The 16,197-nt window shown below is 28.3% G+C and overlaps 2 protein-coding genes across 5 annotated transcripts in view; one reads left to right on the top strand and one right to left on the bottom strand.

Annotated features, from left to right (window-relative positions):
* The window catches only part of LOC142322267 (zwei Ig domain protein zig-8-like), a 694,854-nt gene that overhangs the window by 225,562 nt on the left and 453,095 nt on the right, over positions 1 to 16,197 (bottom strand). The window lies entirely within an intron of this gene.
* The window catches only part of LOC142322266 (N(4)-(Beta-N-acetylglucosaminyl)-L-asparaginase-like), an 869,152-nt gene continuing 855,372 nt past the window's right edge, over positions 2,418 to 16,197 (top strand). For all 3 annotated transcript variants that reach the window (XM_075361165.1, XM_075361164.1, XM_075361162.1), the window contains exon 1: positions 2,418 to 2,590. The gene's annotated coding sequence lies outside the window, so the exon portion shown is untranslated. The remainder of the gene's footprint in view (positions 2,591 to 16,197) is intronic.

Here is a 16,197-nt window from a genome sequence, read left to right as displayed (position 1 = left end):
ATGTCGATAAATTCCTTTTTTACAATACATACAAATACTTTTAATAAAAATCTCTTAATAATTTCGTTGTAATCTGATTGCTTTATTTTTAATAAAAATTAAATTTAGTTACAAAAAAAATGTTACAAATAAAGATTACACGTTTACCTTTTAAAAGTGCGGTATTAGTAATTTAATTTTTTTTTTGTACAGTTTAAGTTAGTTAAAAAACAGCGGTACAAATGCAACATTTTCGCTGACAGTCAAAAAACACAAAAAACTTCTAAAAGATAATTTTAGTTGTTGACTAATTATAAATAAATCTCCATTAATTAATTATGATCAATAAAAAGTTAGAAGAATTTTATTAAATTTCATTAATTCTTCTTCAAAAATAATTAACTGCTAGCAAAGATAAAAGGTAGTAATAAATAAAGCAGTTTAAATAAGGATCGCAAATCAGCTGATTTCGAAGTGAGAGTTCTAAGTTTCAAATCCTTGTAAAGGAATTAAATTTATACAGATTTGAATACTAGATCGTGGATACCGGCTTTCTTTGGCGTTTGGATTTCAATTAATCACACATCTCAGGAATGGTCGACCTGAGACTGTACAACTCACTTCATTTACATTCATACATATCGCCCTCATTCATCCTCTAAAGTATTACCTTAAACGGTGGTTAAAGGCTAAACAGAGAAAAATAAAATTTAAATAAGCTTTTTTAGAAACAAAAAAAAGTTATCGGTGAATAAATCTTAGATCACCGTGATTTATTATATAAATATACAAAATTTTCGGCCGTTTTACAATGAAGACCATTTACTATTAAGTTAGGAAGTTTTAAACAGTAATTTGTTTAAGAGGATGTAGTTTTTCGACTGCATAACGAAAAAATTATTTGATTTAAGAAACAGTTATTTTATTTAAAAAACAATTTATTTTATTTATTTTTAACAAGAAAAAATAAATTTTTATTTTAAGTAAAATATAGGTTTTCTAAAATATTAGTGACTTAATTTTATCATATTTACAGTAAAAATGTGGAAAAATATCAGTAAAAAAATTTGGGTGCTATCTGGACAACTTGATCAAATGACTTTTTACCTTACAGTTTTGCAGTATTAAAAGTATAATTAGGAAAAAAGCTAGAAAAATATCGCGTGATTTTCCCGGTTACATCGGTCAATATTTTTATGAATGTACTGTAAAGTATTGCTTCTAATTTTCGGTCTGGAATATAATGTAGATGCCAAAGATACTTCAATTTTAAGAGCTCTTTAACTATTGAACAAAACAACAGTTTTTAGTAAAAAAAAATTAAAAAAGTTGTAGCAAAAAATAATAAATAAAGTATACATATTTTAGAAGTGGGCATAAATTTTAAGAAAATGTTGTTTTTTAAATATATATATTTAGCTTAAGCTTAAAAAATTTGCTTAAGTAACATTTTCTGTAAAACGCTAAAATAAAAAAATAAAATTTTCAAAAAACTTTTACATTTTAGGTCCACGATCTATAATTTAATAAAATTATAGACATTTCTTGATAGCTGTATCTGCAGAGGTAAATTTAAACTTTTAAAAAGTTTTTCAAAAATATTTAAATCGAAGGGGGATAGACGGGAGTTAAAGAACAAAATATATATATATATTATTTTTAAGAGCTGAGGGTTGATTTTCTTGAAAAAAAAAATTGGATTATAATATATATAATCCAAAATTGTTTTAAGAAATTTGCTTTAATACTGTTTTTTTCTAAAATTTCTGAAGAAAATCGAAATTTTGTTTTCGGCGATATCTCCACTCCCTTACCGAATTTTGGGAAAAAAATAATTTGATTAATAATAGCCCGTATATAGAAATATTTGAGCTAAATATGAAGAAAATCATTAAAATGAACTTAGACCTAAAAACATAAGATTTTTTCAAAAAATCCGATACCCCATTTTTGAATGATCACCATACTTTTCCCTTTAATGTTGCTTTTAAAGCTACATTAGCTGGGAAAATAAAAGTAAGACGTAAGAAGTTTGTAATAAAAAAAGTAAATAATTGAAACAATAAACATGATCATTGTAAAAACAGTTTATTCGTGACAAATTCATTAGATTGTACACTGATATTAAATTTATTGTATAGTTTCACAGATTGGCCTATATAAATTGATATAATAAAGAGAAAATTAGATTATTTTAACTGTTTTGAATACAGTAGTGATGTTAATATATTATAATGTTAATAGATTTTATTTCACCGTTTGTTTATTTAAGGAAATTAGACGCTGCATTATAGAAAAATAAAATAAAGATATTTTTAGTAACCAAACTTACAGCGCACTAGGTCGCCGGTGATCGAGACCCTGGCGAGCTCGAACATGTTGCGCACGCATACGTAACGCAACTGTTGTTGACAGCAGCAGTCGCTTTGATTAGACAGGTTAGTTCAGGTTTGTCGCATGAAGTAAGACTGTTATTGTTGTGCCGTGCGTATTGTAAATTGTTTAATTAACCACAAAAATACGATTTAAGATTAGTAGAGTGAAATTATACATTGGACTACAATGAATTATCATCTTCACTTAGCTCTACACTAATCTATCCCGGTGTACTGTAAGTAGAAGCCTTTAATAACTAATAACACTTTTAAATTTAACGTTTAGTTTTATAACTTCTTTTTAATTAGTTTTATTGCATTAGATGCGATTAAGTTCTTTGTTTTAGTATCAATTTAATTAAAAATAAAATTAACATCAAGAAGTATTAAGTAAACAGAAAGTATTTTATTAGCTTACTAAGTAAGCTTATTTGTTACAAGTAGACAAAATAGAAATGGATATTAACTAAGAAACTAGTAAAAAGACAAATTCTATATTTTCCCTTTTATTTTTGTCATTTAGACAAACTGTAAACCATTTTGCAATTATCTACTCGATAACAGCAGGGACGTCCGAAGGTTGAAACGAACTCATACACTCGACTAAGGATCTGCGTAACAGTTCGTAACAGTGGAATCTATCACCGTCAAGCTTAGTGGTGTCGTATCTAATTTCTTGTTACTTCTCTTTCTATTTCTTTTTTATTTGTTATTAATGTTTGTTTTGTGGACTATATGGTGCTGAAATTGTTGGTTTGTGATTTATGACTGAGCTTCAAATTTCATATTTGACTTTAAGTTTGCTTGCAACTGTTTATTGTGTATTATTTATTTTGGGGGTTCCTTAAGGACCTTCTTATCACGTGCTTTTGTCAGGAAACTTGCTTATAGCTCCACAGGAGACACGATTATAATTGTTATGCAGCAAAACAAAAAATTTAGACAAAATTTCTTAACAATTTTTTTTTTTTAATTATAAAAACGGCTTATCGACGTATAAATTTATTCTACATAGTTAAAAATGTGTACAAATCGTAATTTGAGAAAAAACTATAAAAAACTGTTTTTTTTTTAACTCATTTCCTATTTCACCGACTTTTCGAAGAAAATTACAATATTATTTACTGTCGCACGGCTGGATTAGTGAGTGAAATTAAGTTTTCTTTACGTTTTGAAATATGAGGAATACGAAAATACCATCCACTTAAAATGCAATTTTCTTATATATATATAACTTATATATATATATATATATATATATTGAGAGAGAGAGAGGCCTGTTTAAAATTGTGGCTCGAAGATTACCAAAACTACTAGGTTAATCTAATTGAAATTTATATAAGCTGTAGTAGTACATCTGAAATTGTGCATGTGAAAAATCTACGGTGGAGTCCCTCCTGAGTCACGCTGAATTAAAGGTCGACGACAAACAACATAACGTCAGTTTGAAGTGTTTTGTTCGGTCGCGTGGTAAGATTATAGGGTGAAAATGAATTTTCTTTACATTCTGAGATATGAGGATTACGAAAATTCCATTCCTATATCAAATTTTGTGGTTTGAAAATCTCAAAAAGAACATTTGTGATTCAGAAATCTCCAAAACCTTTCATTTAACTTTTATAAAAATTTAGGTATTCTGCAGTAGTATATCTGAAGTTATGTATGTTAATATTCTATGAAGATTCGTTGAATTCTTCCTGACTTACGCTCAGCTTAAGGTCGACAATAAATAAAATAACCTCAATTTGACATTATGTTGATTTTGTATTGGTGTTTTTTTTTTCATACACGCTTATGCAGCAAGTCACGACGAGTTCCGTGAGTCAGTGAGTGAGTTAAACTTTATGCTTGTGTGTACGGTTTACTCCTTACTTTTAATTACTTCATCAAATTAATTACATCATCAAACTGTTTTCCTTAATTTTTATCAGAAAACACTTTAAGAATTAGAAAAAATTTAGAGCTAATAAATGTACATTTGTTATGGGGTGTGTTACGCAATTAGGAAGCTAACAGATGAATAACTGTCACATTTTTTTAAATTTTATGGTCTATTTGATTTATATCTAACGTTTCTCGTACGTAGTACTCGCATTTACATGTTGAAATTTCGTATACCAACCCAAATTAAAGGTTGAAAATTGTTAGTTTAAACTTTTTAAGTAGGAATATTTTAAACATTACTTGAAATTAAAGTATGTTTATACGTGAAACGTGTTAACGTCGTGACCAGGATTAACCGAGCAAGGAAAGATTCTTTTAACTTTTAATACGGTAAAGTTTATACTATTAACCTGCCGAGCACGTGTCTCATCCGACGCTCGGTTTGAACTCGTCTCTATCAATATTTTTTTGAGACTCTTAATTGCTGGAGTCTGTTCGTTGCTATCCCGTTGTATAAATTACTTCAATGAGTGTTTTAGAAAAGTTTTGACACTGTAGTCGGGCCAAAGTTAGGTTGTTTTGTAGTATTGTTGTTAACAATAATTACTTTCTTTTAAAGTTTTATTTCTTTATTTTTTCTTTTTTTAATGTGATTTTCTATTTATTTATTGTTTATATGATAGAAGAGACATTAATGGAATTTCTTTGCAAATGTAGTGTGTTAGTATAAAAATCTTTTCAATCAAAAATATTTGAATCCTAAGTATAAGCTGATAATATTGGAAGAAATAGAGCAAAATCTCATTACAACAAATAAATTTATGAAAATTTTAATATTAAACAATATTTGAAATAATAAATATGCCAATCTGTTCATTATGACCATTTATCAAACTGCTAGTTGATATTCGTTCAACTTGGTGATATGGTTCTTTCTATTGATATTCCGCTTTATAATTACAGAAGTAATTTTAAGTAAAAAATAAAAATAAACACAAAATCCATTCTTACTCATTCTAAACTGTTAATGAAAGTTTTCATCATAACTTTTTATAAATTTTAAATTCCCATTCCTTTTTTTGTAAGCCAGTAGAATCTACTCTCGTCTTTTTTTCTCAGACTTCCTTGTTCTCTTCCGGTATTATTAGAGTTATGATTGCTAAATTTTTAATTGAAAATAAAAAGGAGGTCGACTTTTTTATTTTGTTGAACAACCAACTTCTACTATATTTGAAAAAAGAATGTTCCCGAAATCGGATTCGCTTGTTGCTTATCTTAATAGTCATAGATTCGGCTCATCATCGGCACGATCACGCCACGTTCCATGTTTAATATTTTATTATTTATTGATTTATTTATTATTATTAATAAATTATTATTATTATTTATTTATTTGATTATTTATTTTTCTAATAAACCTTAAATTGGATCCGAAAGTTTACTTTGTAGTTTCTCATTGCCTATATCGATACGAATGTTTTATTATTTCTATTTAAGTCTGAAGTATTTTTTGTGGCCAGTACTCGCTTCTCCCACTCCGAGAAAAAAGTTAATAATCACAGCTGTAATCCAAAATATAGGTGTTGTAATTCAAACTTTCCAACCCCGTATGTTTATATTAATTACAAAATATTCTTTCAAACTGCTTAGTTGCTACAGGAAGCGAATTGATTGACGGTTTTTATAAAATAATGATTTCCGTTAAATAACTTACACATGAAATTTTTAATTTCATTTTTAGATGTTCAACACAAAATGTATGCCTTAAAATGTTAAATACTATTAAAAAAAAAATTACAATGCAATTTGTAAACTCTACGGTAAGAGTCTCGCAGATATCATTTCTTCCCCGCAAAAAAAAAAATCTGTTGTATAAATAATACTGCATTTTAACAAAACGATCTTGATATCAAAAAAGGTAAAACACTACTATCAAAATCTGCTACACCTACTTCTATTATCAAAATCTGTTATTAATTTAGAATTAAAAAAAAATACAATATACGTATTAGACAATAGATGTACCCTACAATTATAGATAACAAACAATGTTTATGCGTTCCATTAATAAGTAAAAAATAGAAAAAATTGTTACAAAACTCTTACCGAAATTTAATTTAAATGTAGCACATATCACATTTACAGAAATAATACAATTCTTATGACTGTTCTTTGTTTAATAAATGAAATCGGGCCGGTAATTTTTGTAACATTTGTTTTTTTTTTTTTCTTATATGGAATGCTTAAATATTGTTTATTATCGATACATCTATTGTCTGTTACATATAATTAACACGGATATTTATTAAAGAAAATTCTAAATTAATAACAGATTTGATGATAGAAATGTAATGTCTTACACTTTTGATATCAGTGTCGTTTTGTTAAAAACAGTTTTATTGATATTACGGAAATTTTTGTTTTTTGAGCGGAAGAATATATGCAAGACTCTTACCGTACGTACGGTTTACAATTTCATTGTAATTTTTTTGGATACCACTGCGTTTTGTTATATTATTCTTTTATTTTTTTTTTTATGAATTACCGATTGTTACATTATGAATTTATTGCCATAGAACAAACAAATTGAATTTCACGGCCAATTTTTTTTTTTGATGTAATATCATTTACTTCATATCATATTTTCCTATTTTTAATAAAATTAGTATCATCAGTACTTTCATTTACATAACAGCACATACTATTAAAACAAGCTGTAGCATATTTTCTTTTAAATTTAATTATTTCAAGTACATCAAGTTTTTGTACGTTATCTAGTACTATCAAGTACTGCTATCTATTGGCGCAATTCGTAAAGATACATTAAAAAAAAGAATTAAATGACATATTCGAGTTCATCAAATGAAAATAAACCTAACAAAATTCGAGGTATTTTTGAAAGTATTCTTTATTTATAACCTAATTGAACTGAAATATAATATTTTCATGCTTATTTTTTCCCCATTTTCATTTCAATGTTTAAGTCATGTTTAGAACTGTAAACGTAGTTTGTTGCGTTCATCTCCTCTTACCGATGAAGTTCTAACGACAACGTGATTATTTGTATGATTAATTCACGCAAGAAAAAATGGTAATATTCCAGATTGATGCCGATTAATAAGAATGTACCAAGGAAAGTAATAAAAGTTTTACTGTTATGCTGTGGTTTCTAAAACAAAATGAACCATTTTCATTCTCTTTACGCAGTGTATTTCATTTGACTGGTACAACTTAAGTTTCAATTTTCTTTAACCAAAAACTCGTAATAATACTTTGCATCGAATAATAGAATGATAAAACAATTGCTAATCAGTTATTTTTTTTTTTAGGTTTTTTGACCATAAAATGTAAATTGAAAAATTTTGTGGATTAAGATATTGCTCAGTCAATAGTTATTCTTCTTTTAACAATGAGATTTTTAATAGCATAATTTTAAACAAATATTTCTTATTTGTCGCAAATACTTTTTAAATAAAAATAAAAACAGATTACTGCTATGTTTGCTCCGACAAATACAATATAGAACTCCTTACCTGGTATCCAAATAAAAATAAAAGGAAAAATGATGTGAGTAACTACAGTTTAAGTAGTTAGGGCATTTTTATTTTACATTTTAGGGCCGACGTTAATGTATAATAGTTATAACACGTAATTTACTTTTTTACTTTATCACCTTCTTTTATTAATCTTTTATTTTCCAAATTTAACTATAAGTTAATGGTTTTTTTTTTAAACTGAATTTATATTCTACAGTGTTATGACCATAAAATTTTTTCCTAGAATATAATACCTTTAAACACGTTAACTTTTAAGTTATCGGAAATTGCTGATAGGGAAACGTCTTACTTAAACGAGGCTACCTATATTTAACAACACGGAACTTTGTAATATTCTTATTGTAATCTGTATCACGTATAACTTTAAAGATATAGCAATTTAGTTGTACATTCAGTAATGTAACGTAAAATAACTATCCTGTAGCTAAGGTATATTACGGATTAAACTGATATTATATTAGATTTAAAATGTTATCTTGCGTGCCATCTTTTCTCTTATACATGTAATAGTTGATGTAGTAAAAATTACCTATTAGTAATGTGAATTTCGTGTCACAAAATGCTTAATAAAATATAAACTAAGCTTTAAGTTTCAAGTATTATTGTTAATATTGCTACAAGGCTAAGAAACTTATTCTTTGCAGTTTGTAGATATTTTTGTGTGCGAGTTATGATGAGAATTTTCATTATTATTTTTAAGTAAAAAGAAACTTTTTAAATTAATATTTAGTATTCTACTGGATTAAAATTGGAATGAAAATAAAAATTACCCTTGAGTAATAGGAAACTTTAAAATTATTTTATTTATGTAAATCATACAAAAATAATGTCTATATAAAAAAAAAACCAAGGTTGAGTTTTTGAAACTGTATGCTTAACAGCTGAATATAAGTGTAAAATTTAAGTATAACAGTATTTAATTGGTTTTGAAATTAGTTCAGTATGGTTCAGTCATGTGAAGCCAACCATTGTTGAAACGACACTCTTAATTGAACCTCAAATTCCAATAATTAATAGTAAAATTATACCTCAGACTAAGCTCAACTCGGCTTTACAGTATCACAAAATATCAATCATATATTAAATTCAGCGATGGTTGTAATTACTCAACAAATCCGTTTTATTGACCTGATTTTCATTATTATACTGTTTATTAACTCTACAGGAAATTATTACAGTAGTTTAAATTCTATTTGTGAATATTTTCAACGAAAATAATAAACCTATATGAATCAAAACCTAATTTGTTTACCCGTTTACCAACTACTTTACAAATGATAAAGAACTTCGATGCACGTTAAGTAAACAAGGACGTTTTAGTGATTTTTTATTTGTACGTTTCGGTGTACAAATACTGTATATTTAAAAAAACAGATTTTGTAGTTAGCGATTCAAGAATCACATTTTTAAATATCCAGATCTTTTAATTTTAGCTGGAGGTTTTAATACATTTTCTTTCTTTTTTTTTTAACTTTATCTAATCTGAATATTACAAATATATCTTTTCTAATCTTGTCAAATTATACAGATATTAATACTATGCTTAAACGTTCTTTCCTATTGATATTTCTTCGGTTAAATCTAATCTAATGGTCTACTACGGAATGCTGTGAGGTCATTCCTAGTTGAGAGTTTAGAGTGTATTTCAAGCTAACTACTTTCTTTCAACTCAAATGTTTGCAGTAAAGTTGCATTATCTTTTTATAATATTTTTATTTTAGTTTTTTTTTTTTTTTTTATTAAAATGAAACTAAATATTTATTTTAAAACTACATAAGTTTTCTTTATTATTTATTTATTGGGATTGGTGTTATTCATTTTTGTATTTTTATGTATCACTTTTTTCACATATGTATTTTTAATAAATTCCTTTAAATTCGGATAATCACGATAGTTTACCAATCAAAATGCGCGACTAATAATTGGTTATTTTTTCTATATTTTTAACATTATAATAAAAACCAAACAATATCAACACAGAATTTGATATTTAAAATTTCTCTTGCTATTTTTTATCACAGTTAATCATTTTTCATAAAAAAACATATTTAATATCGTGTTTTGTATAATAAAAATGATTGAATAACACAAACTATTTCAGTTAGTTTATTTCCCGTATTTGTTTAAGTGTTTTTTGTGTTTGTTCTCCTGCTCCCCTGGGCCGGCTCAACAATTAAGTATTGCTCAGCCCACGGTAAAGTCCTTGCGACTCTAATGAGCCTCCCCTTCTATCGGCAGTAAATCCGGCATGGCAGTTCGGCTCACCGGTTTCCGAATCCTTTCCTTATCTTCATCTTTTCTCTGCCTCTAACCGCTGAGGCCAAGGTCATCGGGCCCGGCTATGCCGTTCCCGAACCCTGCCTCAGCAGCCGGGTCTCGGTCGTTTGTTTTCTTAAAGTTGTAGTTTCCGGGGTAACCTCTTGTATGTTATATCTTGCTTTTAGATCCTCCCTACGTGCACAGTCAAAAAAGGTGTGGCAAGGAGTGCCCTCGTGACCGCAGTACATACAACTTGGGAGCTATCTTCTTCTAAACTTGCGTAAGTATACACTAAATCCTACGTGACCGGAGAGGAATTGTGACAGGTAGTACCCCACGTTTCCGTGTTTCCTCCCCAGCTATGGTCCTATCTCAGGAATAAGCTTCTTTGTCCACGCCCCGGTTGTAGCGACGTTCCACTTCTCTTGCCATTTTTGTAGCAAGAGATTAGTGTCGTCTTTCCTGTCCATGTTCTCATAGATCCGTTTCATTTGGGTAGCCCGTAACTGGATCGACGGTACCTAGGCAAGGATCCCGCCGCATCCGCCGATACCGTTCGGTACGCCGACACGATCCTTAAATTCATTCGTCTCTGCAGTGGTGTCATCATCTTTACATCTCTCTTGCTGTTTAGTGCCGAAAACCAGGCAGGCACTGCATACAATACTATAAAAGTCACTGCTAACATAAATAGCTTTCTTTTAGCTGCTGTGGGTCCCCACTTAGTGCCTATCAGTCTACTCAGAGCGTTGACGATCCGCTCCGCTTTTCTGCATTTCAGTATTTATTACATGTTAAAAAAATGGATGCCCACTCATTTATAGTTTATCATAAGATAGAACCGCAATTGATAAACCATCAGCAATTCATTAATTTTTTCCTAAAAATCTTCTTTGCAAGATGAATTACATCGGTTTTCTTTTCCTCGATTAGATCGAATTTATCAGTAACATAATGAGGGTAAAAATAAAAAGCCCAAAAATTTACAGAAATTTTTAATTAAAAGTTTTTGTATGAAAATTTTGCATAATTCAGTCAGGATACACTTCAATAAAACCTTATGAAATGATTCTGTATTTTTTTCGTTAAGTTGGATAAAGATAAAAAAATGTTTTAAAATAATTTTGAGATTTTGAATGTCTGCTTCTATCCTCTTGAAATCGGATAATTTATTTTTATTTTTTTTAATTTTGGTTGTCTTTTAATTTTTAACGCTTCTATATAAAAAAATACAATTTAAATTTATAGTCAACTTTTTGTTTACATCAGAAAAAATTTTCAGCAGGACGTTGTATTTCAGAACAACCTTACAAATAACCCAATAGAATATCGTTTTATTATTAATTTCGTATTATTTCATAAAACGAAATACGTTTTAGAAATTATTTCAAGCAAACTTATATCAAATATTAATTCCAATTAATACATATTCATATTTATCATAAACATGTACTTCTTTTAATTATTAGTTCAAAAACAGAAAATCGGTCTACTCTTTCTCTAACTTTCTTATAAGATCCTTTCATAATAATACAGTAATGCAAATTAATATCTGGACAAAAAGCATTTTACTCCTCCTTAAATAAAAAGTAATAATATTTTACAGCTTATCGTAAATAAACCTACCGGGTTGGTCTAGTGGTGAACTCATCATCGCAAATCACCTGATTTCGAATTCGAGAGTTCTAAGGTTCAAATCCTAGTAAAGGCAGTTACTTTTATTCGGATTTGAATACTAGATCGTAGATACCGGTGTTGTTTGGTTTTGGGTTTCAATTAACCACACATCTCGGGAATGGTCGACCTGAAACTGTACAAGACTACGCTTCATTTACACTCGTACATATCATCCTCTGACGTAATACCTTATGGTGGTTCCAGAAGTTAAACAGAAAGAGAGAGAGAGAGCTTATCGTAAATACCGACATTTTTTAAGGAAATTTCTAAATAACAATTAATTGTTGTTAATTGAAATTAAATTCGAGGAAAACTGAGTAGTTTAATTAGTGAAAAGTGGTGTAAAATGTATCGTTATTAAATGAAAAAAATGAACTATAACAGTTTCTCAGAATTAAAATCTTGACTCAGGTGTATAATAACTTAACTCTGTCTCATTTATAATAATAATAATACATTTCCCATTAAAAGATTTTGTTTTTATTGTATGAAACATGTGATCCTACTTATTAAATAAAAAAGAAAGGAAAAGAAAAATTAACTACCGGTGTATTTTCCAAGAATCACTAATCAATTGCAGTAATAAAAGCACTAATACCTAAAACATTACGTAAGGTCTAATCTACAATCTCCCTTTTTTTCCTTTAAGGAAGCTGTAAAGTTTTATCTTGATTAAAAGAATTATATTTTCAAAGGGTCATTTATCGAACTGCAAAGGCCAGTGTACATTCTACTAGCCTTAGTTTTAAACGAATTACAACTTTCTAATTAGTTCATTTACATATAACCTTAGTTCACGTACATGTCTCCTTTAGCTTTTATAGCAAAAATAATTCAACTACCCTTTCAAATAAAATTTTGTTTAATTATTTGTACAGATATATTTTCAATAATCTCATTTTGAATAGTAAATTTATTCTTCTCTGATGGTGTTGATTAAGCTAATTCCGTTACCATTATTTTCAACCATGAGGAAATCAATTAGATCTGTAATTTATTAACGGAATGAGATTGTTATTTATAACTTCTACTATAACAACTTTTATATTTATCCTTTGTTATTATATATTAAAGGTATAAATACAGCAATATTCATCACCCTGACTAAAAATTTTAATTGATTAAAAAATAGTTTATTTTGAATTTTCTCTACTTTAAGCCAACTTTGTTAAAGCATTTTTATAATTAAAGCCACTTAAGACAAATTACATTTAATCATCAAAAATCATTTTATTCAAAATTAGTTTCATTTATCTGTTTCGTAAATGTGTTGCTTTATTTCACTATTTACAAGTATACTAAAAACGTTGTATTAACGCTGTATCGATAAAGATCGTAGTCTATAAAGATCATTCGTAGATATAGATAATATATAAAGATCAAACAACAGAGGATTTAAATTAATTTAATTTTTAATTTCGTTTGTAGAAATCATATTTTCGACTTGTTTAATTTAAAAAAAAAATTAACCTTTCTAGAATTAAGAGTTTACAGAAAGATAAAGAATATTTTGTGGATACATATAATCAGTAGTAGTTGTAAACTCTTAATTTACTGCATTATTTACACAAACATCATTATTTGAAAACTTTCCTAATTTTCATATTAATTTTCATATATATATATATATATGTTTTTTTTTTTTTTTTTTTTTAATTATTTTATTAGATGCGCTTGTATGTTACGGTTCTACAAATTAATGAGTATATAAATTAAATAATTCGGCCCCTTCACTCCCTCGTCATCACATTATTGCAAAAATACCCTCAATAGTTTGTAGCTGTTTTGAAGGAAATTAGACATTGGGTCGGTGTGAGTAGAACACGCATTACGGGTTCAATATTTTTGGAAATACAGCGAACAATGATCGTCATTATGCTGTTTTAACAGACTTCATTAGTCAGTTAACAGAAATGGAAATCAGTCACAGTTGGCTCAAACAAAATGGTGGCATTGCGTACACAGCTAAGAGGTCAATAACATTTTTACAAAATGTCTTTGATAAACGAATCATTTCGATAGGTTTGTGGCCTGCACGATCGCTCGATCTGACTCCTCCAGATTAATTTTTATGGGGAGCAGCGAAGCATGTAGTGTATCACAATAGAAAACGTTAGATTGATGAAATAAAAACCGCAATAATGGCATATGTACGAAACATTCCAGTGCATTAGCTGGTTAAACTGTTTGAAAACCAGATTGAAACGTGTGCAATATTTTATTTTTATTTTAGTAGGTCATTTTCAACTTTTTATAAATTCCAGTTCTTGTAATTTCCGTTTCTACAAAATAATGAAATAAAAATACAAAGAAATGAATAAGAAAGTTTCGTCATTACACATTCATAACTCCAGTTCACAGTCACTTTTCGAACGCTTTGTATTATGATAGAAAATGTTTTGATAGGATATTTCGCACTTATTAACCAACAAGTGCGAAATTATTCAGTTACCATTACATTTAATACTAAAACTAAATCAGATATCGTCAAGAGATAATGGAGTTGGGAATTTTAAGAATTAAATAAGAAAAATGTTGTCACAGTAATGAATAAATTTTATGTAAAATATATCTTATATTTATATTTACGCATGTATATATATACATAAATGTTACGTAGAAAGTAAAATATGCAACATTATTTTAAGGAAGAAAATATAGAGATATAAATTTTTTTTTGTGGCAAAGCAAAACAAGATGGTCTAAAGGCAGAGAGGTGGATATAAATCAAAAAAATCCTTCAAATTAACGTAGTGAACGTCACGAGAAACGCTTGCAAACACAGAATCATAAAAAGCATTCGATATTTACACGTGGAAACTACATTTCTATTTTCAATAATTTGATTTTAAGAATATTTCATGCAGTTTGTCAACAAATAAGTTAGGTTTGTATTCCTTGAAAGAAATTTTATATTACATATGTCTATTTTGTTCTACCAGAATGAAGTTGTAATTGTCAGTATTACATTACCAAATTGAGAACCGAAGCTTTCATAAGCTACATATAATTATTAAAGAAAAATGACAGACTCTAAAAAAACAATTTTATATAAATTTTTTAATAAATTTAATTTTTATTTTAACATCGGTCCATAAACTATCATAAAGAGAACTTATAACTTTTACTCATTCCTTTTAAAATTCTTTTGACCGACTATTTATTTCAGTAAACTTATATAAAAGGCAGTATTGAGTGCAGAAACTGTTGGTTTAACATTTAAAAGTAAGTTTTCCAACCCACACACAAAACTGTTTAAATCACTAGAGAGACCAATTTACAAAAAAGTACCAAACACTCGTATAAGAAAACCAGCGACGAACATAAAAATCCAATAAATTGTGATGCCATGTTGTATGAGAAAGGGGAAAACGACAGAATAAAATAAAAAGGCGATGGAAGGAGACAGAAACCGAAAAAAGATGTCGACGATGGTGACGTTACAGGCAATGTGTCTTTGATATATTTATTTTCCATATCAGAAAATTGGAAAACGGAAATAACACTCATATTTTAAACTTACGTTTTCAGATTTATGCCTCTGTAACATTGTTATTGCATATTCTTTTATAATAGTAATTGTTTTTCTTTATGTCTGTAATAACTAAATGTCAGAAAATAGATGACTACGAATTATTTAAGTTTTCTGTGCTAAATGATTAATATTAAGGTGCCTGATAAATATTACGAATTTTCATTTTGTTTCACAATTTATCTTAAACGATAAATTCAATCCTTGTTATTGATTTTATAATATAACCATTTATATATCTTAATTTTTAGTTTCAATTAAAGTAAAAAAACAACTACTTAATGCTAAGTACTACTTAAGTCTAAGTATTGTTTAAATGTTAGTGGCTGTATTTTAAGTCAATCATTCAGCTTTTAGCATCGATTACATTAAGCAGGTTGTTATATTTTCGGTTTTGTGTTATAAAAATATGTCTGATAGAGGCATTATTTTAAGCTTTTTTTCGTTTTTTTCTTTATTTGTTCATTCAAAGTTGATATTTAATTTTAAGTTTTAATTTTTTCTTTTTATCTACTGATCATTACCAACTTACAGAATAAGATACATACGAGGTGTGATAAAAAAATACGGTGAATATTTTTTATTAAAAAAAGTAATAAGGTTACATAGAATTCGATTTAATCTCCTTCAAAGTACTGTCCTTGGCTAGCAATGCACTTATCCCAACGTTGACTCCATGACTGGAGGCATTTCTGGAAGGCGTCTTTCGGAAGGCCTTCAGATGCTCGATTGTGGCCCTCTCAATGTCAGCAATGGTGTCAAAACGTTTTCCTTTAATCACAGTTTTAATTTTTGGGGAGAACAAAAAGTCGCATGGTGCTAAATCCGGTGAGTATGGCGGATGTGGACAGACACTTTTCGGCCAAAAACTCGCGAATGAGAAACGTGGTGTGACACGGCTCGTTTTCGTGGTGAAGAAGGAAGCCATTGGTAC

This window comes from Lycorma delicatula, chromosome 3 (assembly GCF_047948215.1).
Source record: "Lycorma delicatula isolate Av1 chromosome 3, ASM4794821v1, whole genome shotgun sequence".
Classification (NCBI taxonomy): Eukaryota; Metazoa; Arthropoda; class Insecta; order Hemiptera; family Fulgoridae; genus Lycorma; species Lycorma delicatula.
The sequence above is the reverse complement of the archived record's forward strand: the minus strand, read 5'-3'. Positions and strand labels throughout refer to the sequence as shown.